We start from the raw sequence: 13,962 nt of genomic DNA, 5'->3' as shown, positions 1-13,962 counted from the left end.
GCCACTGCCCTCCAGCCTGGGCGACAGAGCAAGACTTAGTCTCAAAAAAATAAAAAGTAAAACACAATTTAATGCCTAGTGAATGCTTATTAAATTGAGAGGACCTAGGAATATCACAACCCAGGGGCAACCACTAGTCCATTTCTCTCTAATTTTTCTACATTTTTTTGATGATAGGGATTACGGCGATGAGTTTGAAGGAGTCCCCTGTTATGCAGAATGAATTAGCAATATCTTAGAGAGACAAAGTGCCAGCTTAGACATCTGCAAACTCAGAACCAGAAAGCCAAATGTTCATCATCAGCATTCAAGTAGACACTACTTTCAATTCTTTTGTTTTCATATCTTCAAAAAGAATACAACACTTCCAGACGTCCAGTGCCTACCTCAGAGTGGTATTATGAATATTAGTCATGTTAATGCCGCACAGGTACTTTGAAGATGAAAAGGACTAGTTAGTATCAAGCCATGAAGTGGCAGCCAAGACTTCCATAACAAATAGAGCAAAACAGAAAGGAGGCACAGCTGAGAAACTTGGAAGCAATACAGCCGAGTATTTGTTTCTGTGCAAACCTTTTAATAATGAAAGCCTGTGAACTCCTCTTCAGATGAAAAGAGGCTCAACTGTGTCTTTAATTAGATCATCCTATTGGAGCACAATATAGTGATAAAGAAGATTTAATAAAGCATTTTGTCTTTTTATTACTTTGATTTGATGCAACATATCTGCTCATCCAAGCAAGATGTTTAACTTCAAAAGCAGTTCTGTCCACCCTCCCCCTGACCAATAAATAACTCCAAGGGGGAGAAAGAAAACAATATATTTGGACCATCCCTAAGCTGCTGAGTGATGAAAAGATTCATCATTTTTTTTCTACTGTGGACACAGGTCTTTTAATTAGTCCTTTACTTTTCTCTTACAGCTGATAGGATTGTAAGAGTTTAGATGTTGCTAGTTATTGATTAAAACTATGGTAAAGCAATTTGGGGGAAAAAATCTAATTACTCCACACCATGGTAAGACTTCCATGTTTGACATGATCCTGGATAGGCCCATTAGACTGGGAATTTTAGGAATCAACAAAATTACATCATAAAACTGTTGGCATAGAATTCTCCTCATCATGACAAACTTACTCTAAACATCTTTCTTGTATGTAGATCTGTAATTAGATTCAGTGCTTGAATTTAAGATTTTGGCCAAGCTAAGCCTGGAAACACAAAAACAGAATATTTAGGAAGTTAAGAAATTGATTTTTGGAATTTGTTTACTTTTTTAAGGCATCTTAACAGTAATATTAGCATAGATGATCATATTAGCCGGAGAAAACTTCAGACAAACCCATCCAAATAAGCTGGTGGACACTGAGTGCATAGACTGGATAAAGATGAGAGGGAAAAGATGGACAAACCAGAGGAAGGGAACTAAAAGATTATCAGCAAGGGCAGAGGGAGAAGGAGCAACCCAGTCAGTTCATTGTCTTAACTACAGTAGATTTAAAGGCCAGAATTTTTGTCGTTAACAACAATGTGGCTATATTAGTGAATCCACAGACTCTTGTGGATGCTGGCTTAAATCCTCAAGTAAGCAAAGAGAGAGAAAAAAAGAAAGAAGTCTCTCCGATGAGCCTGCAGGCCACAGTTTTTAAGTAACATAACAAAATTTCTTTTTTTTAATTATACTTTAAGTTCTGGGGTTCATGTGCAGAACATGCAGGTTTGTTACATAGGTACACACGTGCCATGATGGTTTGCAGCACCTATCAACCTGGACATTAGGTATTCGTCCTAGTGCTCTCCCTCCCCTAGCCCCCCACCCCCCGACAGGCCCCAGTGTGTGATGTTCCCCTCCCTGTGTCCATGTGTTCTCATTGTTCAACTCCCACTTATGAGTGAGAACATGCGGTGTTTGATTTTCTGTTCTTGTGACATAAAATTTCTAAATGATTTTCTAGAACCTATTTTTTTCATTACACAAACAGATTTTTTTTAAAAAAAGTCATTCCCAACATTTCTTTTTCCACAGGAAATCACTTGTTTCTATATTTCCCAATTTTGGGTTCCTTACTATTACCTTCATACCTTTGGAAACAAAGAGACCTCAATTCACGCTCCACCTTTATTATTATCAGAAGCTTCAGTTTTCCTATTGGTAAAATTGGAAATAATACAACTCCACTTATATCCTCTAAGCTTGGCATTGTACCAGCATCTTAATTCTCCTACTGGCTTTTCTGCAATGATATGTATTCAAGATTGCTCTAATAAACTGCACATATCCAGGTTAAATTGCTTTTTATTATTCATAAATTTTACAAATGCAATTATCCATTTATTGGGGGAGTTTTAACTGGTTATTAGGAAATATATAGACATATCTTTAAATTGCAAATCTATACGGAATAGAATACATCATATTGAAGGACGTGGCCTGAATAGTCGTGTTTCTTGCAAGTAGGAGGGGAGGAGGTCTAGAACCAAACCTACCCACTGACATAAGCTCCTACGAGTCAAGCCTCTACTAAACTGATGGGAAGGGGGTCCTGCTGGCAGGCAGAGTGTGGCATCCAGCAGTAGGCTCCATGCACTGCCTTGCCCACCGGTGCTCTGGCAAGAGCAATCCCAGGCCTCCATGCAAGGAGGGCACCGAGATCAAGGCAAGTTACCAGAAGAGGGGCTTGGAAAATGGGCTGTTTGTCAAGATCTTTATGGTTACATGCAACAGAAACCAACTTAATCCAGTTTAAGCAAACAAGAGATCTTTTTGGAAGGAACTGAGGTGTCTAGTAGAACCCAGAGATCTTTCCCGAACCTGAAAAGCCATCAAGAACCCAGGCAGAAGCTGGGCGCTGTGGCTCACGCCTGTAATCTCGGCACTTTGGGAGGTCGAGGCAGGCAATCACGAAGTCAGGAGTTTGAGACCGGCCTGACCAACATACTGAAATCCCATCTCTACTAAAAATATGAAAATTAGCCAGGCATGGTGGCGCACACCTGTAATCCCAGCTACTCAGAAGGCTGAGGCAGGAGAATCGCTTGAACCCGGAAGGCGAAGATTGCAGTGAGCTGAGATCACACCATGGCACTCCAGCCTGGGCAACACAGCAAGACTCCATCTCCAAAAATAAAATAAAAATAAAAGAATCCAGGCGGGTTCTCTCAATCTCTCTCTCCCTCTTCTCCTCAACCTCCCCCTCAACACCCTGCTTTTTTTTTTTTTTTTTTTTTTTGAGAACAGAGTCTTGCTTTGTTGCCCAGGCTTGAGTGTAGTAGCATGATCATGGCTCACTGCAGCCTTGACCTCCTGGGCTTAAGCGATCCTCCCACCTCAGCTTCACAAGTAGCTGGTATTACAGGCATGTGCCACCATGCCCAGCTAATTTTTACATTGTTTTTGCAGAGACAGGGTCTCACCATGTTGCCCAAGCTGATCTCAAATTCACGGGCTCAAGCAATCCTCCCACCTCCGCCTCCCAAAGTGCTGAGATTAGAGGCGTGAGCCACTGCACCCGGCTCTCTCTCCCTTTCTCTCCACACCACCTTTTCCTGTGGTGAAAGATGGGTATCCAACAGCAATTCTCATGTTTACAGCACTGAGCTATAGCCACTCACAGACACTGATTCTGCACATCAGTTCAAAATTGCCTGGAAGAGATTCTGAAGGCCCCTGCTTGGATTAGATGATACTAACATGTCTGCCAGAGTCCCAAACCTGAGCTGAAGATAAAGTCTTCAGAAAAAGTAATCATTGTGAAGATCCTCAATCTAAATGTTTCAACTACAAAAAAGATCAGAAACTGGAACAAATCAGCAGCTAAAACAAACCAGTGCTGAGCCTCAGCATGTGGGCGTGTGACAACAGAGCTACCTGCGCATCATCTGCCTCAAGTAAAGGTGAACTCTTAGGACTGAGCCTGAGAGATGGAAATCAAGTAACCCCAGCCATGGAGAGGGAAGGATGCAGAGTTTTAAAAATCTAACTGGCAGGCCCATGCCTAACTCTTGGGGGATCCAGAGCAAGAATGCAAACAAAGGCCTACATGCTTGATATCTAAATATTTAAAATTCTAGGCTGGGCGCCATGGCTCATGCCTGTAATCTCAGCACTTTGGGAGGCCGAGGCAGGTGGATCACCTGAGGTCAGGAGTTCAAGACCAGCCTGGCCAACATAGTGAAACCACATCTCTACTAAAAATACAAAAATTAACCAGGCATGGTGGCAGCCGCCTGTAGTCCCAGCCACTTGGAAGGCTGAGGCAGGAAAATCACTTGAACCTGGGAGGCAGAGCTTGCAGTGAGCCAAGATCGCACCACTGCACTCCAGCCTGGGTGACAGAGCGAGACTCTGTCTCAAAAAAATAACTAAATAAATAAAATTAAAATTAAAAATTACATTTTAAATCTAGCTTACTAGCATGTTAAATAAAATGTTTTAGCCTCTGACCTTGACAAGCATACCTTCATAACAACCTGGAAGGCCAGGTTCCAATTTAGAATTATCAGACTCCTCAGAGCTCCACGTTGGAACATAGTGGCATGAGAGGGCTCAACCAAGAGCCATTCCCCTTCACCACCACCCCTGGCATTTGAAAGGGGCCTCCCACAAGTATGTGGGCACCTGTCTACACCTCCAAGCTTTGTCCATGGCCCTCTCAAATAGCCATCCTGTGGGACCAGGTGATGAGAGGCAGAGACCCTGGAAATGGACTAAATGGGGGAGAATTTCAGAGTTGCTGGGACCCAAAGCATGGTCTAGAGCAGGGTTTTTCAACCTTTGGACTATTTGCATTTTACACTGAATAAGTCTTTCCTGTTGAGAGGAAAGAAAGAGCTTTTCCTGTGCATTGCAGAATGTTTAGCAGCATCGCTGGCCTCTACATACTAGATGCTATAGCACCATCCAAAATTATAAAAACCAAGGCCGGGCATGGTGGCTTATGCCTGTAATCCAAGGACTTTGGGAGGCTGAGGTGGGCGGATAACTTGAAGCCAGGAGTTCGAGACTAGCCTGGCCAACATGGTGAAACCCCATCTCTACTAAAAATACAAAAAAAAAATTAGCCAGGTGTGGTGGTGCATGCCTATAGTCCCAGCTACTCAGGAGGCTGATGCAGGAGAATCGTTTGAACCCAGGAGGCAGAGGTTGCAGTGAGGCAAGATCACACCACTGCATTCCAGCCTGGGCAACAGAGTGTGACTGCATCTCAGAAAAAAAAAATATATATATATCTATATATATAGATATATATATATAAATCAAAACAGTCTCCTGACATTGCCAAATGTCTCCTAGGTGGTGGAAGGATCGCTGCAAACTTAGACCCACTGACCTATAAAAGAAAAGCTTGTGCTGTGAGAAGGCGCAGAGCTGAGGGAGGGCTGGAGTTGGGGGGAAGGGGTGGAGCAGGGGGCTCTCTAAAGCATGGGGACCAGAAAAGCAGTAACTGTGCACCAGGCTCTATGTTAACTATCTTCCCAGAAATATTTTCTCTCATCTTCCTAGCAACTCAGCAAGGTACATACTATTAACCCATCTTATGGATGAGGGAACTGAGGTTTACAGAAGTTATGCAACTCGCTGAATTTTACACGTCTAGAAACTGGCAGAACCAGTCATCAAACTTAGATCTAAAAGTGCCAACTCAACCTGCACTTAACTTAATATAAGCCCAACTAGAATCTCAGATCTTGAAGTGACCTTCATAGTAAAATGACACAACTTAATTCTCTGTCAGACATGGAGCAGATTCATCAATGCTCGTGAAATGGTATGTGATGGTGAATATAACAAAATGTTTTCTTCTGTTTAGAAAAATATCCAAGAGATGAAAAAAGGTTATTCCTGACTTTAATAGCAACACTAAAATCTTTTTAATTATGTCTGAGTGGAAAAGATCTCCCCCAGTCTCTAATTCATTAGTTAATATAACTTTAACTAAAACGAGAATCTGCTTTTTTGAAACCAGTAAAGATTTTGTATGTGCCATTAGGCAAAGACTAAAGTAAGACATGTATAAATTAAGGTGCATGCCTACATTAGTAGGGCCATAGAATCACACAGCTACAGTATTTTAAGGGCAGGGAGTACATTTTCCTTATTTCTGATCTAGCATAGTATGTGATATATAAAAAGCACTTACAAACTTTTGTTGAATGAATGAATGGCTTTGGATTTCTCTAAATAATTTTAGTTCAAGAAATACACAGTCCTCCACCCACGGGAATATTTTGGATAATTGCCTCAACTTTTTATTTAACTTAAGCTGTATAAAAATAATCTCTAAGAGAGGCTTGGAATGTGTCACATTTAAAAGTTTTAAAACAAATTTCGTGTTTGGTGCAGTGCAGTTCCCATGAAGCAAGGTATTCAGCAAAACTAAATAAACATGTGGCATCAGAAAGCTCAAATGCATTAATAAGTACATTTGCATGCACTGGGCCAAGGGTAATAGTACACAAGGGCAAAGGTTAAACAGTTGGAGGCCTTGGTTTAATAGCAGACCTGAACTGTTATTTAAATGTCACAAATGTCAGTGTTCATCTTCAAATGGTATTACAGTAGGATTAGTGTCCTAAGCCTTGCTCCAATTTATGCAGAATCAGGGAGAATGATTCTCGTCAACTTGGTCCAAAGCAGGAGAAGATTGATTTTCCTTTACCACTCAGTCTGCTTTTATGAGTTTTCCAGACTCTACCTTCCCAGCCTGCATCATGAATGGAAACTGCCAGATCTGCATGCAAGCCATGTGTGAGCAGTGAATCTGAAAGAGTTATGGCTCATTGAGAAACCAACGAAGAAATTGCTGCCACTCTCAGCCACCTTCCCCCGGCCAGGGCTCCCTGCAATTGTCAGAACCAGCAGTGGCTTAAGCCATGGAACAGGTGTAGGACCAGCCAACCCAATTCTTCCACCAATGTGCCAATGGCAGATGCCAGCAGAACCAGGGAGGGGAAGCACATCTCATGTCTCCATCATCGTCATTTGTCTTTGCTCAACTAGGAAAAGGTACATGTTTCTGAGGTCAATCTTATTATTTTTTGTTTTTATTGGTTATTTTATTATTATTAGCAATAAAAATGTGAGCACATACAATGTGCCAAGTGCAATACACCAGCATCTTTTTGCACTAAGGCTCACAGAGCTATGTGAGGTAGGTATTATTATGCCTACGTTAAACAATAAAGATGGCCAGGTGTGGTGGCTTATATCTGTAATCCCAGCACTTTGGGAAGTCAAGGCAGGAGGATTGCTTGTGCCCAGGAGTTTGAAACCACTCTGGGCAACATAGCGAGACTCTTGTATCGACAAAAAATAAAAATAGAAACAAATTAGCCAGGCATGATGGTGTGTGCCTGTAGTCTCAGCAGGCTGAGGTGGGAAAATCTCATGAGCCCAAGACATGGAGGCTGCAGTGAGCAATGACTGTGCCACTTCCAGCCTGGGTGACGTAGCAAGACCTGTCTCTAAAAAAATAAAATAAATAATAAAGATAAGACTAAAGGTCACACGACTTGGCAAGGATTCCCAGATTTCAAGCACCAGCCTCTTCAGAATTATGCAAATGGAGTGACTTGCAGAGAAGGAAGAGGCAAAAAGATCTACAGGCCCCAGAGCTTCATCCCTTAAAGTACTGCCCACCATAGACAGAAATAGGGTGATGTAGTTCAAGGGGCTGCAGCATTTGAGGTCTCAGCCTTCATGAGGACACCCCAAATGGCAGCGGAGTGCCTTTCAAGATGTTGAACAACCTCCAGATGAGAGCCATGTCTATCCGTGACATAGCCCTTTCCTCTTCGGAGCTTTGGGCATATCCTATAAGTGATTTCCGAATAGAAGGTAGAGCCTTTCCAAGCACAAAGAGGGCACAAGGGATGTCACAGCAGGTCATGGAGACCTTACTGTGAGCGTCTTTAGCTCTGAGGGGAATGACAGCCCAGGTGAGCAAAGGGAAGCAGCTGCTTCTCCCCTCCAGCTTTCTCCACCGTCCAGCCCTTTGAGATTTACTGTAACGTTAGAAAGGAAATGAACTGCATGATGTGCTGGGGGGTGTGAGTGTGTGGGTGGTGTGAGGAGGCTCCCAGAGAGTCCACAATAAAAATATTTGAGAAAATAGCCCCTGCACAGTAAGGAGTCAGAACTGCATTTAGATCTCCAGAAAGAAAACACTCAGGACAGCCAGGCCCCTCTCCAGTAAGCCTTTTTTTTTTTTTTTTGAGGCTGAGTCTTGCTCTGTCGCCCAGGCTGGTGTGCAATGGCGTGATCTCAGCTCACTGCAATCTCTGCCTCCTGGGTTCAAGCGATTCTCCTGCCTCAGCTTCCTGGGATTACAGGTGCCATGCCAGGCTAATTTTTGTATTTTTAGTACAGACAGGGTTTCACCATGTTGGTCAGGCTGGTCTCAAACTCCTGACCTCGTGATCCACCCACCTTGGCCTCCCAAAGTTCTGGGATTACATGTGTGAGCCATCACACCCAGCTTTCAGTCAGCTTTTTTTAAGTGTGCTCTCTATTCTTCTTTTCCTCATTTCAGTTTGATCAGATGACACTAATAAACAATCATATAAATACATGTTGTGGGGCCATATTGACAATTAATGAGATTAATGCAAAAATATGGTAAGATTGATGCCAGCTGGGTGCAGTGGCTCATGCCTGTAATCCCAGCACTTTGGGAGGCCAAGACAGGTGGATCACTTGAGGCCAGGAGTTCGAGACCAGCCTGGTCAACATGGCAAAACCCTGTCTGTACTGAAAATATAAACATTAGTAGGTTGCGGTGGTGGGCGCCTGTAATCCCAGCTACTCGGGAGGCTGAGACTCGAGAATCGGTTGAGCCCAGGAGGTGGAGGTTGCAGTGAGCCGAGATCACGCCACTGCACTCTAGCCTGGGCAACAGAGAAAAGTTACTCTGTCTCAAAATAAATAAAATGAAATAAAATAAAAGCCACACGGCAAAAAAAAAAAATGTTTAACCAATAATCACTATCCTTCATATTCTGCAAACAAAAAAATGCCCTTAATGCCTACTAGGTGCCAGGCATTAGTGGGCACTTCACATAATGAATTTTTTTCCTTCACAACAGCCTTGTGAGGTAGATAATATTATTCACTCCTTTTATAGAAGAAATGATTGTGTCTCAGAAAAGCTGCATGACTTTTCCAAAGTCCCTTAGAAATAAAACTCTGAACTGAGGTCTTTGATTCTATAACTCTTGTTTTTTTCATGTCAGCATTTTGACAAATGTTTTCATGTCAGCATTTTGACTGTTCAGCAAAGCAAACAGTCCACATGGGCAGTTACAAAGAAGAGGATAATGAAAAGGTCTTTATTAAGTATAGATTTTATTCTTACAAAACGTTGCCTAGGTGAGTTTATATTGCTTACATTAGTAGTGTCCAGGGCCTACACACTTAAGTTGAAGCTACATAGACCAAGTAAAGATTTATCATCTTTTTTTTAATTATTGTTGAATTGGTATCAAGATCAACCATCATGTAATTCTATACAGCCTCAACTTACCTGATAATTTGATCTTATTCACTGTGGTCATTTCTGCCATTAAAGTCTCTTGTTTTCCATATTCATCCATACACACAAACCCTACACAAACACACACACACACACACCAACAAATTAGATTTAAGCAAGAATAAGGAGAGATAGCAGAATTCAAAGCAACTCTTTTGTGTCTTTAAGGTTAATTAGTCCATACTTTATTTTTGTTTTTTTTTTTTGGAAAATCATCTTCCATATTTAAACAAACTTTGAACCCCTGCTACTAAAAATTTTCCACAAAAAAAAGTGAAAACAACAACTACATACAGCTCCCAGAAATGATTGGGCAAAAAACAAATTTTTTAAAAAATCATTTGATCTGGGTTTTTTTTTTTTTTTTTTGAGACAAAGTCTAGCTCTATCACCCAGGCTGGAATGCAGTGGCGCGTTATCGGCTCACTGCAACCTCCCCCTCCCAGGTTCACACGATTCTCCTGCCTCAGCCTCCCGAGTAGCTGGGATTACAGGTGCCCATCACCACGCCCAGCTAATTTTTTGTATTTTTAGTAGAGACGGGGTTTCACCATGTTGGCCAGGCTGGTCTCGAACTCCTGACCTCATGATCCGCTCACCTCGGCCTCCCAAAGTGCTGGGATTACAGGCGTGAGCCACCGCACCTGGCCTAATCTGGATTTTTATGTTAGATATGAACATTAGAAAATAACCTACTGAGTATTATCATCTCAACTGATTTTTCAGAAAAAAAATAGAAAAATCTTTTTAAACTGGAGTTTAAACATATGTCGTAAGTGACCAGACTTTTATTCTGATGTCTATACCAGAAAATGTTACACTCTAGTCATTTTTTCTCTTTTGCAATCATATTAAACATTTGCATCCTTACTAAAATGTTTGAGAATCACTTGGTCCTAAAATGGGAGCTGATGGGAGAGAGTAACTGTTTGACTGATCAGAAGTAGAAGTAAAGGAACAGGGCAGTCTCCTTTGAGGGCAGTGAGGTCCCAGGGAAGTGCTGGTAGGAGAAACAGAGTCCAGGGAAACAAATGTTCTTGGGCTACAAAAAAAATAGACTTTTCAGTTTGTAACAAAAATCCAATTCAACTTACAAATTAAGCTTTTCTTAGTTCACTAATAATCTGAAAATAATGTCTACATTAAGCTAGATAGTAAAACCATTCAATTAAGGAATTAAAAATATCAATATGAACTAAGAACTTTCTGACCGTAAATGTATAATAGCTCTTTTGTTAATTTGTAAAATAAGTCCAGGAAATATTTTGATAGATTAATACTCCAATGAGTAGCAAGTTACATTTTTCCAGCACAGTAATACAGTCTGCTTTATTGAGCAACAAACAGAAAGTTGCAAAAATACCCACTGGATAACAATCTCTACACTGTTAAATTTTAGCAGGTGGAATTTCAGCTTGCCAAAGACTCAAAATTAGGAAACTGCTCTTCCAGCCATCTCCAGACTGCTAACCCTTTATTTGGTGAACTGAAAACTGTAAGAAGATTGTCCTTAAGTATGTGATTAGATCTTGAACCAATCTTTTGTCTTCTACTACATTCCAAAGAAGTCTTTATGCCAGGCAAATAAGTCAATGGTACATTATAAAATGGATAAAGGAGGAATGATGGAACATCAGTAAACGTGGATCATGAGATCTCTGAAACTGACTCTTGCTTCTGGAAATTCATCCAGTTTACCCAAAAGGCAATAATAAGAATTACTGGATACATCAAAGAGAGGAGGCCCCTTTACAGGAGAGAATAAAATAAAATAATTAAGCTACATATGGAAATTTACTTCACTTAGTTTCTTCTACTAAGGTGTCTTAACATGTTTTAAATTTAATATTACTTGTCATTAAACAATATAAAGAGTTTTATCCTGCCTGGAAAGAAAAATAGTCACAAGCATTATATTAACTCCATGAGCTAGGAAGACATGAGTTGTAAAACATTTAATATAGGACCGCAGTGGTTATTCGCAACTGAATAATGAATTGCATGTCACACAATATATGATAGTTATCTGGGCTGCTGAAGTTATAGCTAAGGAATTATTGGTCTCCCTTATCTGAAAGACCAAATGTAATATGAGATCAAAGGAAGTAATAATTGTGCAGGAAATAACATCTAAAAAAAATTCCTCTGAGGATGAAAAACTGATTTATAAAGTTCAAGATTATCATTTTAGGTTACTCAAGTCAGATCAAACATTTTTGGCAATATTTTGAATAGCCTATGTGCAGCAGAAATAAACACTAAAAAATTACCAAACTGCCCAAACCAGAGAGTCCTTGTGTGGACGGAACAAAACAATATGTGAAGTTATTTTTAGCCATTTACATGGCATAAGAAAAGTCCATATAATAAAGACAACATGATTATGTGACTTGGTTTCATTGAAAAGAGAAGGCCCTCAAAGTCTACTCCGGAAGCCCCTTAGACCAAATTGAATCTCTCTAAGCAAAGGAAGAGACAATAGGAGATTTCTGGTCCCTGCCAACTGATGACACCCGTGTTTTCTGAATTGGCAGCCCCTGGTGACTCAAGGGTGTGTACATGAAGCATTTGAAGAAGATTGATGGGTGGTTCAAACCAACAGCTAGTCATTGAATAAGGCACCGACCTAGATTATTTTACTCCCTTACCAAAGCATGCCAACAAAGAACACTTTAGGAATTCATTAACAACTGGTTACAAGACATAATTTACTACCATCCTTAAAGACCCACAGAGACAGAAGACACCACATGGCTTCCCCATCTTCCATAGGCTTCCCTAGCAAAAATTCTTCCCTCAAAAACGTCTCCATACAAAACTCAATTAAGATTAAGTGAAAATTTTTCATTCAACACTCTATACAATATTAACTATCTAAACATTTAAAACTGGGTATTTGCAAAGAAGGGAAAGAAAGATTAATAATAGTTATATCTGAGTGAAATTAAGAGTGATTTTTAGCTGTTTGTGTTTTTTTGTTTTTTTTTTTCCTGAGACAGAGTCTCGCTCTGTCGTCCAGGCTGGAGTGCAGTGGCGTGATCTCAGCTCACTGCAACATCTGCCTCCCAGGTTCAAGCAATTCTCCTGCCTCAGCCTCCTGAGTAGCTGGGACTACAGGCGCCCGCCACCACGCCTGGCTAATTGTTTTTGTATTTTTAGTAGAAACAGGGTTTCACCGTGTTAGCCAGGATGGTCTCGATCTCCTGACCTCGTGATCTGCCTGCCTCAGCCTCCCAAAGTGCTGGGATTACAGGCGAGCCACCGCTCCCGGCCTATCTTTTCTTTATTTTCCCAGATGAATACAATAAGCACATATTACGTTTATAAAATCAGAAAAACAAAAAGTTTTAAGAACTATCCGCAATAAGGACTTCAAGTGTAGGTAATAGATGACTTTTCATTCCCCCTTTTACTTACATTTATGTCTCCCTTTGCAAACACAATCATGTTTCTAATACTTTCCAATTCTGTTGACTCTTTGGAATGTTCTATGAGCACTTGGGTCTCATTTATTATGCCTACGAATGGGAAAAAAAATCTCTGGAGATACTGTCATGCAGTACTAGGTTAATACTTTAGCAAGCCAAGTGAGGATATGATTTCCCAGCTGTGCCTACAGGATAACAATAGTCATTACTTTTCTCCCGATTTAAATGTATGGTCTTTTGTGACCATTTACCTTACTGTGGTCTAATAATGCAACTGTAATATTAATTAATTCTATACAATCACCATTCTACAGAAAAATAGTCCTGAAACAAACCACATTCTTTTCACATTTTAAAATTCTAGGGACAATATAGCTGATTGTGGTGAATCAGTAAACATGTATAATTAATATAGAAAGCAAGAATACAAAACCAACTTTGGATAAGAAGTTTGTTTCATATCAACCACGGTTAAATTTGAATGATCCTAAAGTTATATTTTACCTTCTGTGTTACACACTCTAATATAAGTCAAGCCTGTCCTGTCCCTGAAGCTCTCCCCGATCACTCACCCGCACCAATCTCCCTAAATTTCCATAGCCCTGTCTGGGGTTTGCGTACCCTGTCCATTTGGACTGCCTTGTTCCAGTGACAGCCAGATATACAAGTGACACACATTTGGGAAATCCATTTGGGAAAACAGGGTAGATTATATAGAAAGATAAATACAGAGATATATAATCTATCACTATCCTGTTTTTCCCAGTGAATCCCTTATGCCATTTTACAGGCCCTCTCCCACTCCACAACAACCTCTCTGTTGATCTCAGTGTCTGCCACCATGTACAGCAAATATCTCTTGCTTGGTTGATTTGAAAGACTACTCGTGGCCTTATTTTCTCAATCTACCAATCCAGCATCCTTACCTGGGTCCAGCCACAGCCCTCTGTCATAACTGGGAGACAGTGTGTTGTAATCAAGAGTCCCCCAGGCTGGGAGCCAGG

General features: G+C 40.8%; 1 long non-coding RNA gene across 1 annotated transcript in view; it reads right to left on the bottom strand.

The window, feature by feature from the left end:
- LOC129480352 (uncharacterized) overlaps positions 1-13,962 on the bottom strand; it is a 60,787-nt gene that overhangs the window by 19,072 nt on the left and 27,753 nt on the right. Inside the window, exon 3 of the long non-coding RNA XR_008657005.1 lies at positions 12,948-13,048. This is a non-coding gene — a long non-coding RNA (uncharacterized lncRNA). The remainder of the gene's footprint in view (positions 1-12,947; positions 13,049-13,962) is intronic.

Source organism: Symphalangus syndactylus, chromosome 4, assembly GCF_028878055.3.
Source record: "Symphalangus syndactylus isolate Jambi chromosome 4, NHGRI_mSymSyn1-v2.1_pri, whole genome shotgun sequence".
Lineage (NCBI taxonomy): Eukaryota > Metazoa > Chordata > Mammalia > Primates > Hylobatidae > Symphalangus > Symphalangus syndactylus.
The sequence above is the reverse complement of the archived record's forward strand: the minus strand, read 5'-3'. Positions and strand labels throughout refer to the sequence as shown.